The sequence below is a fragment of the Lutra lutra genome, chromosome 1 (genome assembly GCF_902655055.1).
Source record: "Lutra lutra chromosome 1, mLutLut1.2, whole genome shotgun sequence".
NCBI lineage: Eukaryota > Metazoa > Chordata > Mammalia > Carnivora > Mustelidae > Lutra > Lutra lutra.
The window spans coordinates 98,160,832-98,181,462 of record NC_062278.1 but is presented as its reverse complement, the minus strand read 5'-3'; the positions used below and the strand labels follow the sequence as shown (position 1 = coordinate 98,181,462).

Sequence of the window (20,631 nt, the reverse complement as noted above, 5' to 3'; positions counted from 1 at the left end):
ACCTGATTACTCCCAACCTCAAAATCTTCCAGCTCAAGTTCCATTTCATAATGCAAACTCTAGGAACATCATCAAGGGTATGAAACTTGTTCATCTTTCTTTATGTACCATCTGGTGAAAGACTGAAGTTATCTCTGGTCAAGAACTGAGCAGATCCAAGAATTTCAGTGAACACCAATTTCAATGTAAATTTCTGAGATGGACATTTCGAATGACTAAATGACCATTCAAGAGTCATTCTCAAGAACAGATGAATTTCTTCCTCATACTTCGACTAGGTTTTGAAAGGTCTGAAGAAAGCAAGACAAAACTTCAGTTTTTGCTTGCTGCATGCCCTTCACTGGACTGTGATGTTCAAATAATTCCTAAGACGCGTGTGATTCAGACATATATTTGGGATGGATGTTACAGTTCATTCTCCTTTATTCTATAATGATGTTGAAGCAGTTTTCTTTGGAGAATAAAAAAGCACTAAAGACAGGAAAGACTAAAATAATTTAATATGTAAATTTACTTGATTTATATTCTTATATTCAATAACTTTATTCCAGATATTTGAAACAAAGAAAAAGGAGAAGAGAAAAAATCAGAGAGAACTAGAGTGATAATTTGGAGCCAATTATAACTGAAAAGAATGTTATTCATGTTTTGCAAATTGTTGCAAGCTTAGCTTTTCTTGCAAACTTTGCCACATAGTTTTGGGGCACATGTTGTCCCATACAAAAGATACTATTAAAGAGAATGATGGTTCTTCCAAGCATATCCACATCCTCATCCCAGAACCCATTACCTTTCTTGGAAAAAAGACAATGTAGACTTGATTAAGTTAAGGATCTTAAAATGGGGTGCCTGGGTGGCTCAGTGGGTTAAGCATTTGCCTTCAGCTCAGGTCATGATCTCAGGGTCCTGGGATCAAGCCCCGCATCGGGCTCTCTGCTTAGCGGGGAGCCTGCTTCCTCCTCTCTCTCTCTCTGCCTGCCTCTCTGCCTACTTGTAATCTCTGTCAAATAAATAAATTTTTTAAAAAAGGATCTTAAAATGGAGAGATTATTCTGGAATATCTAAATGGATCCAATGTAATTACAAGGGTCCTTATACAGAAAAGAGAAAGAAGAGTCAGAGTTAGAGAAGCAGATATAACAACAGAAGCTGAAGTCAAAATGATGCAGCCATGAGACAAGGAATGCAGGCAACCTGTGAGAAGCTAGATAAAGAAATAACAGATTCTCCCCTACAGCTTTGAGAAAAAAAAAAACACAGCTCTTCCAACACCTTGATTTTAAACACAAAAGACCCATTTCAGAATTCTGACCTCCAGAAGCTCAAGATAATAAATTTGGGTTACTTTTAGCCACCAAATTTGTGGTAATTTGTTATAGCAGCAATAGGAAATTAATACAGATACTATAGTTAAAATTCAGTTTTTGGTGAAAATGTAAAACTAGGAGTCTGGGTCCTGAGAGGCCCCAAGAAGTCCAGACAAAATGCATGATATGCTGGATCACACATGGCAATCCTACAATCAAAGTTTAAAAGGAACTAAAAGGGGTAGGTGCTAAAGACATACAGTCTCCTAAAAGAGGTCCAAGAGGCATGTGTGAGAAAGAAAAGGGAATGTTTAACTCCAAAATTGGCCCAAATTTGTGACTCTTGGCAACAGTTATATATAAATTTTTCTGAGAAACAAGGGGAGAAAATGACGTTATCAGCTAGTGTCTTTATGTCATATAATATAACCCACAAATATTCTGTGTCTAGCATTTGATTATTGTTAATCAATCTCCATCGGGGTTTGTCTTGAACAATGAATTCCCACTTTGTCCTAAAGTTACCCCTTCCTGATTTGACACAAGTTCAAATGAGTACATAAATAGAGCAAAATTGTACAGTTGGGATTTAGCAGTTCAGAGAAAACAACACAAAAGGTCTTGAATTTTATTTTCAAAGAAATAAATCTGAGTTAATATGCCCAGATTATAGTATATCAAACCTGGGCCTAAGTCCTTTGTTATTGACTTTTCAGATATAAGCATGTTAAGTTACTTTTGCCTTTACCTATGTAAAATACAGTGATTAAAAGAATATCTTTGAGTCAATCACCCCTGACCAACATCTTGCTTCCTTATCTGTCCTTCAAGTGACTTATCTCTGTGCTTTAGTAAAGTGGTGATAATAAAAGTATCAACATGTTGTTGAAAGTATTTAATGGAAAAAAATAGATTTAAGACACTTAGCAGTTTAAATTAAGCTCAGTTAAAAGTAGACAATAGTAGTATTTTTATTATTATTAACTATTTCATTCACATCAACAGGGCTACATCACTAACAATTATTCACTATATTCTAGAAATCAATTTACTAAACAAACATGTGTACAGTAAACTTTATCATAAGAACTTAAGTTACAAACTAAGTTTTCTGATACTAAGCTCAGCCAGCTCTTTCTTGTCCTTAATCTAATTACATGTCCAAGAGCAAAACACAACAACAACAACAAAAAGAATATTTAGAGTGTCTGAATGTTCTTTTTGGAAAATCATGAGGTGTTTTTCTTTTTTGTTGCTGTTAAGTTCAAACATGTTTTCTTTCTATCCTTTCATTAGTTATTTGGTGATTGGTCAATATGAACCTTGTAAGGAATTCACTAGATAGACTTGTTTCCTACCTAATCTGTATTTTTTAACAGCCCATTTTTCATACTTTTATTCTAATGCTGTTTGCAGTGATAATATTTACAATTTGCTCTAATTTAACTATTCCTTGATAAAAGACAGCATCTTATTTATCTTGAAATATCTTGTATGTATTAGGTGTTCCAAAATGCTACGTGATTAAGTAAATGAATGGGAATTACTAAAAAGTGACTTACTGTATTCTGAGCCCTATTTGTGCCTAATTCCCTCAATGGTGAATCTATGATTTAAGAGCTCTGAACTAATCAGTAATAGATTTTGCATTTTCTATTACTTTCTCAGTAACGGATATGTCAAGGAAACTGACCAATGGCTCAGGGCTAGACTAACATACTGCTTATTCCAAGTAATATATAGAAATTAACAGAGAATCAGAATTTCTGATTTTATTTTTCGTATTAGCTGACTATATGTTAAGACTACAGGCAATCGATATTTTAATTACTCCCACTTTAAAAAGTAAATTAATTGTTCTTTTTTGGAAAAGGATCTATCTCATCCCTCTTTTCAGATAACTTGCCCTTTCACCCCCCCACCAATTCTAATAGCCCAGATTTGACTGGGTTGCTGTCCATCATTTTGAAAGGTCATACTGTTGCTTAACAGAGAATAAACCATATCCTAAAACTGATAGATTTTCAATAGGCAACCCAGTGAACAAAGGACACATTTTCACAAATTGCACTGTAAAACTGTTGGGCTTTAGTTTCCAGTGACATGACTTCTGTAAGTAAATTTATTCATATTACAAAGAAAATTAACAAAAAAACTATCATAATTTATTGTCCAATGCCTATAAAACACTTCATCATGAAAAGGCTATGTACATTAATTTATCTTTACAGGATTTTACAAAAAGCCCTGGGGCCAAGAGTTTTCAAAATAGAATTATAGTTATCAATACGAGTCTATTTTATTTAATCACCCTATCTGTAAATTGATGTTTTCAAGAACCAGCAAGCATGTGGCAAACTTGCTAAGTAGAGAGATTGGAAAGTGAAAACTTCTGCATAAGTATCTTCATTTTGATATAGACAAGAAAGACTATGGTTGCTAGGGGCAAAATACATAAAACTCTACGTGGCTGAATGCATAATAGACCTTAAGAATGCCAGCTATTTAAATAGCAACTTTGAAAGCATATTAAAAGGCAGCACAAGTTAAAAACTGTTTCCTCCTTTGACAACTACCTAGACCACACTTTTCTTGTAAAAACAGTAGAGGATATGCCGCCAACTAAAATGAAAGCTTTGTTTCTTCTCTTTTGCATATGGGTTCTCAATTGATGTATAAAATATTTTGGGAAACAAAGTATAAGAGAGTCAAAATTACCAGGTTGATTTTGCTCTCAAAAACAGTTTCCTTCCACTTTTTGTGTAGTCTGCCAAGCTCATCATACTTTTGGCAGAATTAAGACACCTCTTTTGAATCCGTTTCATGAAACCGGTTAATGCTACCAGCAGCCACTTTTACCTGGCAATACACATAAGAGGTTTTTATTATTGCCATTAATCAATGAGGTGAACTGACATTAGAATGTGTGTATAGCAGACCTAGTGATTTTCTCCCTGTAATCAAAAGATTTTAAAGGTATTTGGAAGATGTTTAAGGAGGACCTTGATTTGTTAAAAGAGTCAAGGATTTGGAATCAAAATATCTTAATTGTTTCATGTAGATTTCAGAGGACAAGCTTTTTTCATAAAAGGACAGATAATAAATTATTTCTTTAGCTTCAAGTTCCATGTATGTCCCCTTTCTCCTTGCAATCTCCCTCTTCCTGTTCTCTCTTTTACTCTCTTTCTTGCTAGAATCTCTTGCTAAAACTTAAAAACTCCTCAGCTTGTGGGCTAGATGTAACCCACAGATGTCATTTGCTGACACCTGAATTAATTCATTCAACAGGTGTTTTTAAAGAGATAAAGTCACCGCCCTCATGAAACGAACTGAAACAGATGAATAAAAAAGTAGTTGCACCACGGTGTGTGGTGCCATGGTGTCGTGTGGTCTGCCAGACCCAATCCACACTTGGAAAGTGAAGCAATTTGTGATAAAATGATTAGTAGAGGAGGTGGAGATTAGAAGTAAACAACTTCTAGGGAGAGAGAACAACCTGTATAAAGTTCTGAAACAAAGGGACAGAGTTGGTGTCATTGAGGAATTGCATGATGGTACCTGCCCTAGAAAGGGGAAAACACTGGAGAGAGCCTTGGAGACAGAGCTTGTGAGGATTTATAAGCCATGTTGAGTTTGACCTGGCAAGCGATGGGAAGGCATTAAAGCAATTTAATAAAGAATATAAAGTGAGAAGATTTGGATTTTTAAAATACCCCTTTGGTTGCAAAGTCAGTATTAAACTGGAGAAATTCAAAACAGGAGGGAGATCACCACTTAGGAAACAGTGGCAATAAGATATGGTAAAGTTGAGTAACCAAATGTGGAAGGACTCAAGTTAAAATTCCACTTTTAAAGTTACTCATTCTTTTGGCATCTATAAAGCAGAACTAATGATATTTCCTACCTGTTGGTTTTAGAAGGTTTTTGTGAAACTCAACTGAAATGATGTTTATAAAATGACTTAACAACTCTCAAGTGCTGTAGTTTTCATAATTATGGTTATTTAAGTTAAAATTTGTACACACAATAACCTTGATTAAATTATACCTCGAATAGCACTCAAGGAGGAATGGACATTTGCAAACCCTCTTCTCATCTAGATCCAGAGGCTCTGAATTTGCTCTAGCAAAGCCTCCTGGTGGTTTTGGGTCTATCATAAGCTGATTCCAGATACCTAACCTCCCTGTAGCCACCCTGAGGTTACTTTAGAACTGGAAAACAGACAAATAACTCATTACCTAAAAATATGCCCCAGAATTGCAAAAGAGCACTGCCTTTGTTTAGATTAGAAAAGAAATACCCTAGCTACTTAGTGTCACTCTCAAGGGTCTCCTAAGACTTCAGAGCAAAGAATGGAACTTCATTGTTAGGGATAAGCAAAGACTATTTTTTTCCTTCAGAGAGATAAAGGAAAAGGAGTGCGGAAAGGAAATAGGGGACAGTGAGGAGAAGGACCTAGGAAGTAACTGCTATATGGGGAGGTAGCTGGGAGAGGAACCCACAGAACTACAGAAATTTCAATCTTACAGGTTTTGCCTGCATGAAAGGCAGAAACCATTCCACCCTTCCCCATTTCTCAGCTCCTTCAACACATCAGAAATACCTTAGTCATGCCATATTTATGGATATTTTGTGAGAAGCAGACGTTGTAGATAATTGTGGTTGTGGGTGGAAGTAGGCAAGGGAGTTGCATGTTGTAAGAGAGTAGCATGTGGAAGTAGAAGATCCAGTAATAGAGGACATCATGAGACTGTGAATCTCTTGCATATCTGAAGAAAGCTTGGGAGAGTTTTGGATTTAAGCCATGGAGTTGAATTGAGGTCTTAAAGTCAGTACGTAGAACTCCAGGAGCAGAGTGCTTCTCAGCTGATGCTTTTGATTGCAGATTATCATGAATTATAAAGAAGCCTTGTTTCAGGTAACCAAGTCTACAACTAAGAACGTTTGAAACCACCTATTGCTGTGAAGCATTTAGAGATAACCAGTTATTAATGCAACTGAATTATGAGACTGTTTATTTTTCATACTTAGTGGTAGTAGTACAACCTATTAAATACCCAAATAAACTTTAAGTTTTCTTGTGAGCCCATGCTTTGTTTTTGAAAATTATCTATTTTATCTCTTTCTTGATATATAAAGTGTAAAATATTAGAAATATATGGATTTCTTTCCATATGATCATTTGAAAACTATAAATATGAAGCAACATTTATATGACTTCTGGGAAAAGATATTAGTCTATTCAATGTATTGATGGAGCAATTAAATGAATAAAATATTAATAGATAATGTAACCTAGGGATGTTCTAAGAAGTATTAAACTTCATAGCTCTTTCTTGCACACTATAACTATGAACTATCTTTAGCATGTAGAAGATAGAGCACTGGATTAAATACCCATGGTTTAATGACTAAGTCTATGACTAGGTAGCTCTGAGAACTTTAATAAGTCAATTCACTTCTCTGAGTCTCTGTTTTCTCATTTGTAAGATGGATTGCTTAATATAATGATTTTTAAATATCACGATTCTAAAACGTTATTTCTTTTGTGAATTGCAATAGAAAGACCAGGAATATGCTGTTTACACCATTGTTTTAGTGATGGTCAGAAATTTCTATTAGCATCATAAATCCATAGTTGTATAGATGGAATTACTTATTAACCCTTACAACTCTTAAGATCATAAAATAACAGAGTTGTAAGGGATCTCTGAGTGAATTCCATTAAAACTCTACTTTGGTACAATAGGAATAATATATTTCAAAATCATCTCAATTCTAGAACATTTCCCATGACAGAGAATTCGTTAATGACATCTATGTGCCTATTTGTTGGCATCGGGTCTTATGACTGGTTTGAGACATTTATTTTGATGTCAGTTTAAGATGATAACTATTAGAGACTTTACTGTAAAGATAATGAAAGGCCCCTCTCCTCTCCTTGCTCTGTGATTACAGATCCAAAAAGGGGGGCTGTTTTCTCTTTTTTCTCTCCAATTCATTATCTACCCTGTTATCTTCCTTTTATTTCTAATTTTCACACGCACACACACACACACACACACATGCACACACACATGCAGATTCTTCTCAGCAAATAGATAGAAGAAATATTGTGCACCATTAAGTAGATCAATAAGGTCATATAACGTTAACTAATATGGAAAGGGCTGGCTTCTATCCATCTGTACATAACAATGCCTCGTCAGTCGAAGCTAGATTCATGCTGTTTAATTTTTTGTCACTTCTAATGCAGTAGTAGATAGAAAACAGGTATAAGCATTTTGGTTTAAGGTGACAGGAATTCTTAAAACATCATATGCATTTGTCTTAAGAAAGATTTGTAAATAGCATGCTCTTATCTTCACGTAGATGGTACTATTTTGAATACCAAGCAACCCTTTTTTGAGTACAGATTTGCCACCTTTATCCCTGCAAATATTTCAATAACTATAACTAAATAAAAGGCTTGAAGCTCAATACTCGCTTTCCCTCTCTCTTTCACAAACAGAAATGTTGAAGGTGGATTCATCATTCTATATGAGAGTGGTGCCAAATGAGTAAAAGAACCAGTTACAGAGAAGGAACAGTAGACTCTGGGCAAGTTGCCTAAAGGAACATTTAGGTTGACCTTCATATTGGAATTGAAAATGTGAATTATTTTCTCTTCACTCTTCCCCCTGGATTCTAACAATAAAGACAGTCTTTAAATTTGTGTTGTTTCTTGTTCTTTTATCAAGGCAGAAAAAGGCAACAAGAGAGAAGCCTTTTGAGTCAGAAAGCCCAGCACTTGAATCCAAGTACAACTACTTATTATATGATGCTTGTGAATATACTTAGTTTAATTTCAGTTTTCTCATCAAGAAATTAGTTATGAAAATAATTCTCTTATAGGTATTATGAGAATTAAACAAGAAAATTAACTATAAATGTTATACCATGTGCCTTATACAAAGACATTTCTTAATAAAACATATCTATTATTGTTATTTGAATATATTGAGTACATATGTTGAATATATATTGAGGAGTCACTAAATAAAAATAAGAGGCTAAGTTCTTAATGTTGACTTTATAAAACTTCCCCTCTATTTTAAATAATATGAATGAACAAACACCCGAAATGACTATATATTCAAAATTATGTATTGAAATAAAAACATGTATAAATTGAGACACTTCTGTATTTTTAGAACTATGGAGTTGTAGGATGGTTGAGTTTATCATATGTTACAAAATCTTTGGATTCTTAGAGTAGAAAATGAGATCAGTTTATTTATGAGAATAACTGTTTTTAAATGGCTAAGACAAAAATCACAACAGTATTTCATGCTGGATATCCTCTATTTGCCTCTTCACATCTTTTTTCTGATCTTCTCCACCCTGGTCTATAACTCATTAGACCAACATCATTGTCTGTATTAAGTGTTTCTTTTGTTCACTGACTTTGGCTTGAGATCAGTCAATAGGAAGCACCACCTGGAGATTAAAAAGAAGCAGAAAAAAAAGATCATATAAAGAATTAAAAATTTGGAGGATTTACAAATCTTGATATTGAAACTTTTTATAAAGCTACTGTAATCATGACATGTAGAATTGATATAGAGATAAAGATCAACTTAATAGAGCCCAGAAAATATGTGTAAAATCCACACACACACATGAATTTTGCCAATGTACGAAGTTATTTCAACTAGACAAGAAGAGTTTTGTTTTTTGTCTATTCTGCTTTAACAAATCATGCTTGAAAAATTGGAGATTTCTATGAAAAACAAAACGGACCCCTATTTCACCTTATGAAAGTTAATTTTAGATGGATTTTAGACCTAATGTAAAAGCTGGAATTGTAAAGATTCTACTAGAAATTATAGGAAAAAAGCCTTATGAACTTGGGGCAGGCAGAAATTTCTTTTTTTTTTTTTAAGTGTGAATGGATATATTTATTCAGAATGAAAATAGAAATAAAATAAATAATAAATTTCAAAATGCAGATAAATATTACAAACATCACAAAACCCAGGAAACTAATACTGTATAGACCCATCATTAATTATCTTCTTGGCATATTTATGCAATACTTTTTCCCAAATATTTTCTAAGTTCAAACAGTTTGATTGCAGTCTCAAAAGACAGTTTTGCAATTTTTTTCTATAGGGAAAATGCAAAGGTAATTTAGACTTTCCTCTAATACGCTTGATAAAAAAAAAATCTCAATTTTTGACTTTTTAGAAAATTTTTTTCAGCTTCACAAACTGTTATTGATAATGTCAAATAAAGTTTTAGGATTGCTTTTAAATTTGGGGAAAAAAACTCACTCAGTTTTATTTAAGACCTGTAAGACTTTAGAACATTTCAGATTTTCTTGTGTAACACCTAATCTTAAATATTCTTTGAAATGATAGCATGCATTAAATATTTTGTTGTCAAAGTTCTCATTTTCTCACATAATATAAGAATTTTGTGAAATAAGATGAAACCGGAGAGAAAGACAAACCATGAGAGACTCTTAATCTCAGGAAACAAACTGAGGGTTGCTGGAGGGGAGGAGGGTGGGAGAGATGGGGTAGCTAGGTGATGGATATTGGTGAGGGTATGTGCTATGGTGAGTGTTGTGAATTGTGTAAGCCTGATGATTCACAGACCTGTACCCTTGAAACAAATATTATATTTTGAATATATTGTAGAAATGCACTTATGTTATATTTTGTAGAAATGCATAAAATGTATAACTTGATTTAATATTTTGGTGAAAATGCATAAAACACATAATTTGTCACATGGAAGAACCAGTTGTTTGTAGTACTGCTTAAGGTTTGGGATCATAAATACAAGAATTCTTATATATTCTTTATTTTCCAGCTTTATTGAGGTATAGTTGACAAAAATAATAGATATTTAGGATGTGCAATGATCTGATATATGTATACATTGTGAAATAATTATTGCAGTCAAGCTAACTAACATGACCATTGCTTCACATATTTACCTTCCTTTTGGGAGTTAGCGAGAAGACTTAGGATCTATGCTGTAGCATATTTTAAATATGTAATACAGTATTATTAACTCTAGTCACCATACTGAGGATCCCCAGAACATACTCATTTCATAACTGAAAGCTCTTTGACCAGTATTCAATTCCCCCATACCACCTCACAGCCATTCTGAAAAGGAATTGAAAATTCTTGAAAAGGAATTGACTTTTTTCAATTCCATGCATAAGTGAGATCTTACACTATTTTTCTTTCTGTGTTTAACTCATTTTACATAACGTACTATCCTCCAAGTCCAATCTACGTGATTATAAATGGCGGAATTTCTTTCTTTTTTACAGCTGAAAAATATTCAATTGTGTGTATGCGTGTATATCACATTTTCTTTATCTGTTCATCCATCAATGGACACTTAGGTATTTTCAATATCTTGGCTATTGTAAATAATGCTGCGGTGAACATAAGAGTACAGATATCTCTTAGAAATAGAAATTTTGTTTCCTTTAGATTCAAGCCCAAATGGGCGATTGGTGGATCATATGGTAGTTCCATTTTTTTGAAGGACTTCTGCAATGCTTTCCATATGTTATATTTGCCCTAACACTATTAATCATATTTGTCATAGTTTCCAATTTATATTCACACCCACATTGTACAAGGGTTCCCTTTTTCCAACATCCTTACCAACATTCGTCATCTCTCATCTTTTTGATAATAGACATCCTAACAGGTGTGAGGTGATATTTTTTTATTGTGATTCGAACTTTTTTTTTGTTAAAGATTTATTTACTGGGGCGCCTGAGTGGCTCAGTGGGTTAAGCCTCTGCCTTCAGCCCAGGTCATGATCTCAGGGTCCTGGGATTGAGCCCCACATCGAGCTCTCTGCTCAGCAGGCTGCCTGCTTTCCCCCCGTCTCTCTGCCTGCCTCTCTGCCTACTTGTGATCTCTCTCTCTCTCTGTCAAATAAATAAATAAAATCTTAAAAAAAAAAGGATTTATTTACTTATTTGACAGAGAGAGATTACAAGTAGGCAGAGAGGCAGGCAGAGAGAGAGTGGAGAAGCAGGTTCCCCACGGAGCAGAGACCCCAATGCAGGGCTCAATCCCAGGACCCTGGGATAATGACCTGAGCAGAAGGCAGAGGCTTAAACCACTGATCCACCCAGGCGCCCCTGTGATTTGAACTTTTAAAAAATGTTCAAAGGACTTTAATTTTCATTCCACAAAAGATACAAAATGGTTGATAAACACGCATAAAGGCGTTTACACCATTAACCTTTGGGAAAACACAAATTAAACTCACAATGAAACATCACTTTACACTTTGTAGGAGGACTAACACTTAAAAAATTATAATATAAATCTTGACAAATTTGTGGAGCAATTGAATCTCTTATTCTTCAATGGTGTGAGTATAAAATGGTGCAACTGCTTTGAGAACTATTTGAAATTTTCTCATGAAGTTAAACATAAATATAACCTATGATCCAGCAATTCTACTACTAAGTATTTACCTAAGATAAATGAACATATATGTTTATACAAAGACTTATATAAGAATATTGATAGCAGCTTCAGTGATAATAGCTAAAACTTGAAACAACCCAAATATCCATCAAGAGTTAAGTGGATAACAAATTATGGTATATTCACAAAACCACACATTCCTCGGGAATAAATGTGAACAAAGTACTAATAATGTCAACAACAAGAATAAATCTCAAAAATATAATACTAGTGAAAGAATCCAGACACAAAAAAGCACATGCTATTTGACTCTATTTTTATGAAAGCTAAGAACACGCATAACTAACATAAAATCTTAGAATGCTTCTTGATCACCTCTCAGTGGTGTTAAAATGACTAGGAACGGCATAAGGTTAATTTCTGGGGTGAAATTATCTCTGTCTTTCCTGGAGTTATATTTAGTTACCCAAGTTTAAACAATTATTAAAACTCATCAATCTGGACATAATATTTTACATAAATCATGGCTCAAAAGTGACAACTTGTTTGAAGAGTTAGGTAAATTTGAGAAAAACAACATGGTGTGCAAATAAAGGAGACTAAAGGGACTTGAGAGCAGGAAACCATGGACAAGGTCTAACATTTGTGTTAAAAGGAAGAAAGACACATAGAGAAAGGAAGGAAAGAGAGAATGAGATAAACCATCAATATGATTAAAAGTGCCCACCAGATTAAAAAGAAAAACTGGAAAGACAGTGAAATCTTGTCATTATGTACAAAAAATTATAATTAGAAAAATAAAAAAAGTAAATGATAAATAATGAATAGGATCTAACTATCGGATTTAGAAATCTGAAACAAGGGTACTATGAGAAAGCTTATATAGTGTACAGAGAGGTATAATGAAGTAGACACTTTCCTGACCAAGTCTACCTCCAAAGTTAACATTACTCTAGCTTTGCAATCTGTGCTGAGAGAAGACTCTTTCAATTCTGACAGAGAGAAAGGGGGAATAATTTTCCTTACTTTTAACATTTTTCATGTTGTGAATATTCAAATATATTTTTTAGTGTTTATAATTATTTTAAGAAAAAATATTTTGCCTTTTTCCTGTCAGTCCTCACCACAATAAGTCACTATATGGTTATTTATGCTAGATTGGATATGTTAATTTATTCATTTGCATCATTTATGATACTCTTCCCAGAAAGAGGAAAACATTTTTACATTTGATTAAACACACCTTGTATGATTTAATAGCAATCTTTAAACTTATTCCTCACTGGCTATTATTTTCTAGCAGTTTTGCTGCCCTTGACCTCTTATATGTTAAAAGAGCAAAAAGATCTTCAGCAGCAGGTAAGGAGGACAGCTTTATATTATTGTCATAATGTGTGCATGGGTCAATTGTCAGGCATTAAAAAAAAATTTAAGATAAAAGATTTTTCTGCACTTAAACAGTATTCATTTTTTTAGTTTGGTTTTTCTTTTCATTATTTAGATTTTACCTTGCCTGTCACTGTATCTCTATAATGACTCAACAGAAGTCAAAACTATTCACAACATTTACATATATATACTCTTTGAACTATGTAACTCTTTGCATTAGCAATTATTTTTGCACTACTTGTGACATTTCTTACATCACACCTTAAAATACTCCTTGATTCCTGTATTTATTTTTCCTGCCTAAAAAAAATTAGTTTCTTTTATCTGACATTCTCTTCAACAAATTCAGTATTAATAATGATATGTCTTCTAATATCTTAACCCTACAGATCCTTAATCTTCTCAAAACCAATGATTATCTTTCCTAAGAGTTGCTTTTGTGTGTACTTGGTCCTGTCTCCCTCAGGAAGATAAAATACATTTTTTCTCTCTTTCCATTGCATCTTGTATAATACAATGGTAATCATCATACTAAGTTGCAATGAATTATGTTAGTTTCCACTGTTAAAGATGCAACAACTGGAAATATTTAATTTACAAAAATGTATATTCTTTTTTAATTTTTATTTATTTTTTAAATTTATTTTCAGTGTTCCAGAATTCATTGTTTATGTACCACACCCAGTGCTCCATGCAATACGTCCCTCCCTCCATGCAATAAGCCCTCCACCGGGCTTACCCAACCCCGCACCCCTCTCTCTCCCCAAACCCTCAGTTTGTTTCTGAGTCCATAGTCTCTCATGGTTCATCTCCCCCACCAACTTCACCCAACTCTCTTCTCCTCTCCATCTCCCCATGTCCTCCATGTTATTTCTTATGCTCCACAAATAAGTGAAACCATATGATAATTGACTCTCTCTGCTTGACTTATTTCATTCAGCATAATCTCTTCCAGTCCCGTCCTTGTTGCTACAAAAGTTGGGTATTCATCCTTTCTGATGGAGGCATAATACTCCATAGTGTATATAGACCACATCTTCCTTATCCATTCGTCCGTTGAAGGGCATCTTGGTTCTTTTCATAGTTTGGCGACCGTGGCCATTGCTGCTATGAATATTGGGGTAGAGATGGCCCTTCTTTTCACTACATCTGTATCTTTGGGGTAAATACCCACTAGTGCAATTGCAGGGTCATAGGGTGGCTCTTTAATTTCTTAAGGAATCTCCACACTGTTTTCCAAAGTGGCTGCACCAACTTGTATTCCCACCAACAGTGTAAGAGGGTTCCCCTTTCTCCACATCTTCTCCAACACACGTTGTTTACTGTCTCATTAATTTTGGCCATTCTAACTGGTATAAGGTGGTATCTCAATGTGGTTTTGATTTTAATATCCCTGATGGCTAGTGATGATGAACATTTTTTCATGTGTCTGATAGCCATTTGTATGTCTTCATTGGAGAAGTGTTTGTTCATATCTTCTGCCCATTTTTTGATATGATTATCTGTTTTGTGTGTGTTGAGTTTGAGGAGTTCTTTATAGATCCTGGATATCAACCTTTTGTCTGTACTGTCATTTGCAAATATCTTCTCCCATTTCGTGGGTTGCCTCTTTGTTTTGTTGACTGTTTCCTTTGCTGTGCAGAAGCTTTTGATCTTGATGAAGTCCCAAAAGTTCATTTTCGCTTTTGTTTCCTTTGCCTTTGGAGACATATCTTGAAAGAAGTTGCTGTGGCTGATATCGAAGAGGTTACTGCCTATGTTCTCCTCTAGGATTCTGATGGATTCCTGTCTCATGTTGAGGTCTTTTATCCATTTCAAGTTTATCTTTGTGTACGGTATAAGAGAATGGTTGAGTTTTATTCTTCTACATATATCTGTCCAGTTTTCCCAGCACCATTTATTGAAGAGACTGTCTTTTCTGCTGTATATTTTTTCCTGTTTTGTCGAAGATTATTTGACCATAGATTTGAGGGTCGATATCTGGGCTCTCTACTCTGTTATACTGGTCTCCGTTTCTGTTTTTATGCCAGTACCATGCTGTCTTGGTGATCACAACTTTGTAGTAAAGCTTGAAGTCAGGTAATGTGATGCCGCCAGTTTTATTTTTGTTTTTCAACATTTCCTTAGCGATTCGGGGTCTTTTCTGATTCCATACAAATTTTAGGATTATTTGCTCTAGCTCTTTTAAAAATACTGGTGGAATTTTGATCGGAATGGCATTAAAAGTATAGATTGCTCTAGGCAGTATAGACATTTTAACAATGTTTATTCTTCCGGCCCAAGAGCATGGAATGGTCTTCCATTTTTTTGTGTCTTCTTCAAGTTCTTTCATGAGTGTTCTGTAGTTCCTCGAGTACAGATCCTTTACCTCTTTGGTTAGGTTTATTCCCAGGTATCTTATGGTTCTTGGTGCTATAGTAAATGGAATTAATTCTCTAATTTCCCTTTCCGTATTTTCATTGTTAGTGTATAAGAAAGCCACTGATTTCTATACATTGGCTTTGTATCCTGCCATGTTACTGAATTGCTGTATGAGTTCTAGTAGTTTGGGGGTGGAGTCTTTTGGGTTTTCCATATAAAGAATCATGTCATCTGTGAAGAGAGTTTGACTTCTTCCTTGCCAATTTGGATACCTTTTATTTCTCTTTGTTGTCTGATTGCTGTTGTAGGACTTCTAATACTATGTTGAACAAGAGTGGTGAGAGTGGGCATCCTTGTCATGTTCCTGATCTCAATGGGAAGGCTGCAAGCTTTTTCTCATTGAGGATATTTGCTGTGGGTCTTTCATAGATAGATTTTATGAAGTTCAGGAATATTCCCTCTATCCCTATACTTTGAAGTGTTTTAATCAGGAATGGATGCTGGATTTTGTCAAATTCTTTTTCTGCATCAATTGAGAGGACCATGTGGTTCTTCTCTCTTCTCTTATTGATTTGTTCTATCACTTTGATTGATTTGCAAATGTTGAACCATCCTTGTAACCCAGGGATGGATCCCACCTGGTCATGGTGGATAATCTTTTTAATGTGCTGTTGGATCCTGTTTGCTAGGATCTTGTTGAGAATCTTAGCATCCATATTCATCAGTGATATTGGTCTGAAATTCTCCTTTTTGGTAGGGTCTTTGCCTGGTTCGGGGATCAGGGTAATGCTGGCTTCATAAAAAGAGTCTGGAAGTTTTCCTTCTGCTTCAATTTTTTTGAAACAGCTTCATGAGAATAGGTGTTATTTCTCCTTTGAAAGTTTGGTAGAATTCCCCAGGGAATCCATCAGGTACTGGGCTCTTGTTTTTTGGGAGGTTTTTGATCACTACTTCAATCTCATTATTAGATATTGGTCTATTCAGGTTGTCAATTTCGTCCTGGTTCAATTTTGGGAGTTTATCATTTTCCAGGAAGGCATCCATTTCATCTAAGTTGCTTAGCTTATTGGCATATAACTGTTGATAATAATTTCTGATGATGTTTCTACCTCCTTGGTGTTAGTTGTGATCTCTCCCTTTTCATTCATAATTGGACACCTATCTTATACCATATACAAAAATTAACTTGAAATGGATTAAGGACTTAAATATAAGACCTGAAACTATAAAATTCCTAGAACACATTCTAGGGAAAAAGCTTTTTGAGATATGTCTTGGCAATGACTTTTTGGACATCACATCTAAAGCACAAGCAACAAAAGTGAAAGTCCACAAGTGGAACTACATCAAATTATCAAACTAAAAACTCCTGCACAGCAAAATAAACAATCAACAAAATGAAAGGCAATTTATGGAATGGGAGAAACTATTTGCAAGTCATATATCTGATAGGAGGTTGATATCTAAAACATATTAAATAACTCATACAACTTAATAGCAAAACAAAACAAAAACTAAAAATACCCAGTCCAATTCAAAATGGGCAGAGGACTTGAATACACATTTTTTTCAAGACCTACAAAGCGAACAAATAGATGAAAAGATGGTCAATATCCCTAATTCATCAGCTCAATATCTCTCATCAACCCTAATCATCACAACAAATTACCACTTTATTCCTATTAGAATGGATATTATAAAAAAGACAAGAGATAATAAATACTTGTGAGGATGTGGAAAAAAAGAAATGCTGGTGGACTATTGATGGGAATCTAAGTTGTTACAGCCACTGTAAAAAACAGTATGAAAATTCCTCAAAAATTAAAATTAGAACTATCATATGATTCAGCAAACCCACCTCTAGGTGTATATCTGAAGGAAATAAAATCACTATCTTGGAGAGATACCTACATTCATTTATTCATTGCCGTACTAGACAGGAAAACTATGTGTCCACTGAGAGATGGTTAAAGAAAATGTGATATATATTACATGAATAGACTAGGAGGGTATTATGCTAGGTGAAAAAAGCCATACAGAGAAGGACAAATATTTCATGGTATTGCTTATACATGGAATCTAAAGAAAAAAAAAAGTTGATTACAATAGAAATGAGGTAGAATGGTTTACTAGGGGTTGGGGGGTAGGGTAATTGGGAAGATATTGCTCAAATGGTACAAACTTTCAGTTATAAGATAATTAAGTTCTGAAAATCTAATGTGCAGCATGGTGGCTATAGTTAACAATACTGTATTGTATATTTGAAAGTGACTATAAGAATAGCTTTCAATATTTTTACCATTCCACCAATAAAATGGTGATTATATGAGGTAAAGGATGTGTTAATTTATTGCAATGTGATAAAAATTTTACAATATATGCCTACATGTATGAAATCATTACCTTGTATACCTTGAATTTACATAGTGTTATATGTCAATTAAATCTCAGTAATTGGGAAAAAAGAATATATAGTGTGATACAAAAATATACAGGAACCAATATGGTAAACTTCACTATGTCTGACATCCTATTTAAAAACATTCATTGTGTCCAGCATCCAATAAAAGATGATCAGCCAGGCAAAATAGCAGGAAAATATAACCCATAGTAAGTAAAAGAATTAGTCAAAACAAAACCACATCTAGCTGAGTTATAACAATTATCAAATCAGGATATTTAAGCAGTTATTATAGCTTTATTCCCTATGTTCAAGAACATATTGGAAAGATTGAACCTGTTAAGTAGAGACATGGAGGAGATAACAGAGATTAAATTGAACTTCTCAAAATGAAAACCACAATGCTTGAAGATAAAAATAAAGTATAGGATCAATGGCAAATTAGACACTGCAGAAGAAAAATTAAGTGAAATTGAAAATGAAGTAATTGAAACTATCCAAAACAAAACAAAAAAAGAAAAGAGCATTTAAGAAATGAATGGAGCATTAGTGAATTGCAGAACAACTCCAAACCACTTATTAAATGTATAAGGGAAGTTGGGGGAGAGGTACAAAATAAATATCTGAAGAAATGACCAAACTTTTTTCAAATTTAAATAAAAATTAAAAACTCACAGATATAGGAATCTCAACAAATGGCAACACAAGCAATATGTTATACCAAAGTATATAAAAACCAAACCAGTGATTAAAAAAAAAAAGAAGAAATTATTTTACATTGTCAGAGAAAAATAACACACTACATATAAGGGAGCATAGATCAGTAAGAAAGCAGATTTTCTTGTTGGAAACAATGCAAGCTAGAAAACAAGGGAGAAATGTTTTTAAATTACTGAAATAAATATACTTTTAATCTATAATCAATGAAAATACCTTTAGAAAATGAAGGAATAGTAATAATTTTTTCAGATGTACAAAAACTAAAGTTCTCCACCACCAGGAGAATCATACTACAAGTACTAAGGGAAGTCTTCAGAAAAAAGGAAAATGATACTAAGTGGAAATCTGAATCTACACAAAGAAATGGCAAGCACCTTTTGAAAGTGGCAACAATGTGGATAAATATATAAGTACTTCATAATTTTGTATAAATCTCTTTAAAATAAAATTGCTTTTTTAATTTTTTTTTTTTTAGGTAGGCTCCATACTCACGTGAAGCACAATGTGGGGCTGGAACTCAAGACCCTGAGATTGAGACCTGAGCTAATATCAAGAATCGGACTCTTAACTGACTGAGCCACCCAGGTGCCCCGAAAACAAAATCAAAAACAAACAAAACAAAAACAAAAACAAAATCATAATTATAATGTATGTACAACTAAAACACTTAGTAACAGAGTAAGGATTAAGATGGAAGAAAGTGATACACTATTGTAAGATTTTACTACTATATATTAAGTAGTTTGACAACATTTGAGGACACACTTTGATTGGTTAAATCTACATATTGTAAATCTTAAAACAGCTACTAACATTAAAAAAAAAACAAAGAATTATAGGTAATAATTTAACAAAGGAGATAGAATCATAAGAGCATGCAATTAATCTATAATAGGACAGAAAATGAAAACGTGGGGGACAAAGAGCAGATGGCATAAACAGAAAACAAATAGCAAATGATAGATTAAAACCTAACAGCATCAATCAAAAATGTTTAAAGAAAGTGGTCTAAATATTTCAAATAAGAAAGAGAGATTATCAGATTGAATATAAAACAATTCACCACTGAAGTTTGCCAACAAGAAACACTCTTTAAATATAAGAAAAATAGGTTACAATTTAAAAGAAGGATAAGAGATGCTCCATGCTAATATTAATTTTAAAAGGCCCAGAGTGGTTACATTACTATCAATTTAATATTTCAAAGTGAGAAATAGCAAGGGTAAATAAGGTCATTTCATGATAAAGAGTTACATTCTTTAAGAGGATTTAACAGTCCTGAGTGCTTACACACTTAGTAACAGAGCTTCAAAGCACACAAGGCAAAAGCTGATAGAACTGCAAAGAAAAATAAATCTGCAATTACAATGATACTTCAAAAACCCTCTCACAATAATTAATAGATTAAAATGATTACACAGAAAATCAGTAAGAATAGAGATTTGAGCATTCTTATGAACCATTTGACCTATTAGCACTATAGAAAATCTCATATAAATACAAAAGAATATGTTCTTTTCAAATGCAAATGGAAATTTTATAAAAATAAACCATATTCTGAGCACCAGAACAGGAATCAACATATATGACGGACTCAAGTTATATAAAGCATGTTCTCTGTCTGGAATGGCCAGCAATCCCTGCACCAGGGTTGAATTACTGCAAACTTCGCTGTGAAAGATTGGAGAAGGCCAGGCGGTCTCAGAGACAGAAATTCTTGCTCTTCTTTGCACAGGTTTTCATTGGTCCTTCAGGATAATCACAAATCCTTATCACTGTTTCTCAAGCACTGAAATGTGCATCAAGGGGTCTTACTGAAACTGGGAGGATCTGTTTACTGGAAAGATATGCTAATCTCTGTGTTTTACTAAGCATAGCCTAAGGGACAAGGCATGCATCTCTTAGATCACAGGACCGCTGTTTGGGCTAAGAAAGCTTTGGGAAGGGAATCCTGGGTGGCTCAGTAGGTTAAAGCCTCCGTTTTCAGCTTGGGTCA

General features: G+C 34.0%; 1 long non-coding RNA gene across 1 annotated transcript; it reads right to left on the bottom strand.

The window, feature by feature from the left end:
- Nucleotides 1-8,645: 8,645 nt before the first annotated feature.
- Nucleotides 8,646-20,407, bottom strand: LOC125092960 (uncharacterized). The gene is made up of 3 exons (XR_007125120.1): nucleotides 20,303-20,407; nucleotides 10,372-10,468; nucleotides 8,646-8,786 (listed from the first exon to the last, which is right to left on the bottom strand). It is a non-coding gene; the product is annotated as an uncharacterized LOC125092960 (long non-coding RNA).
- Between the last annotated feature and the right edge of the window lie 224 nt (nucleotides 20,408-20,631).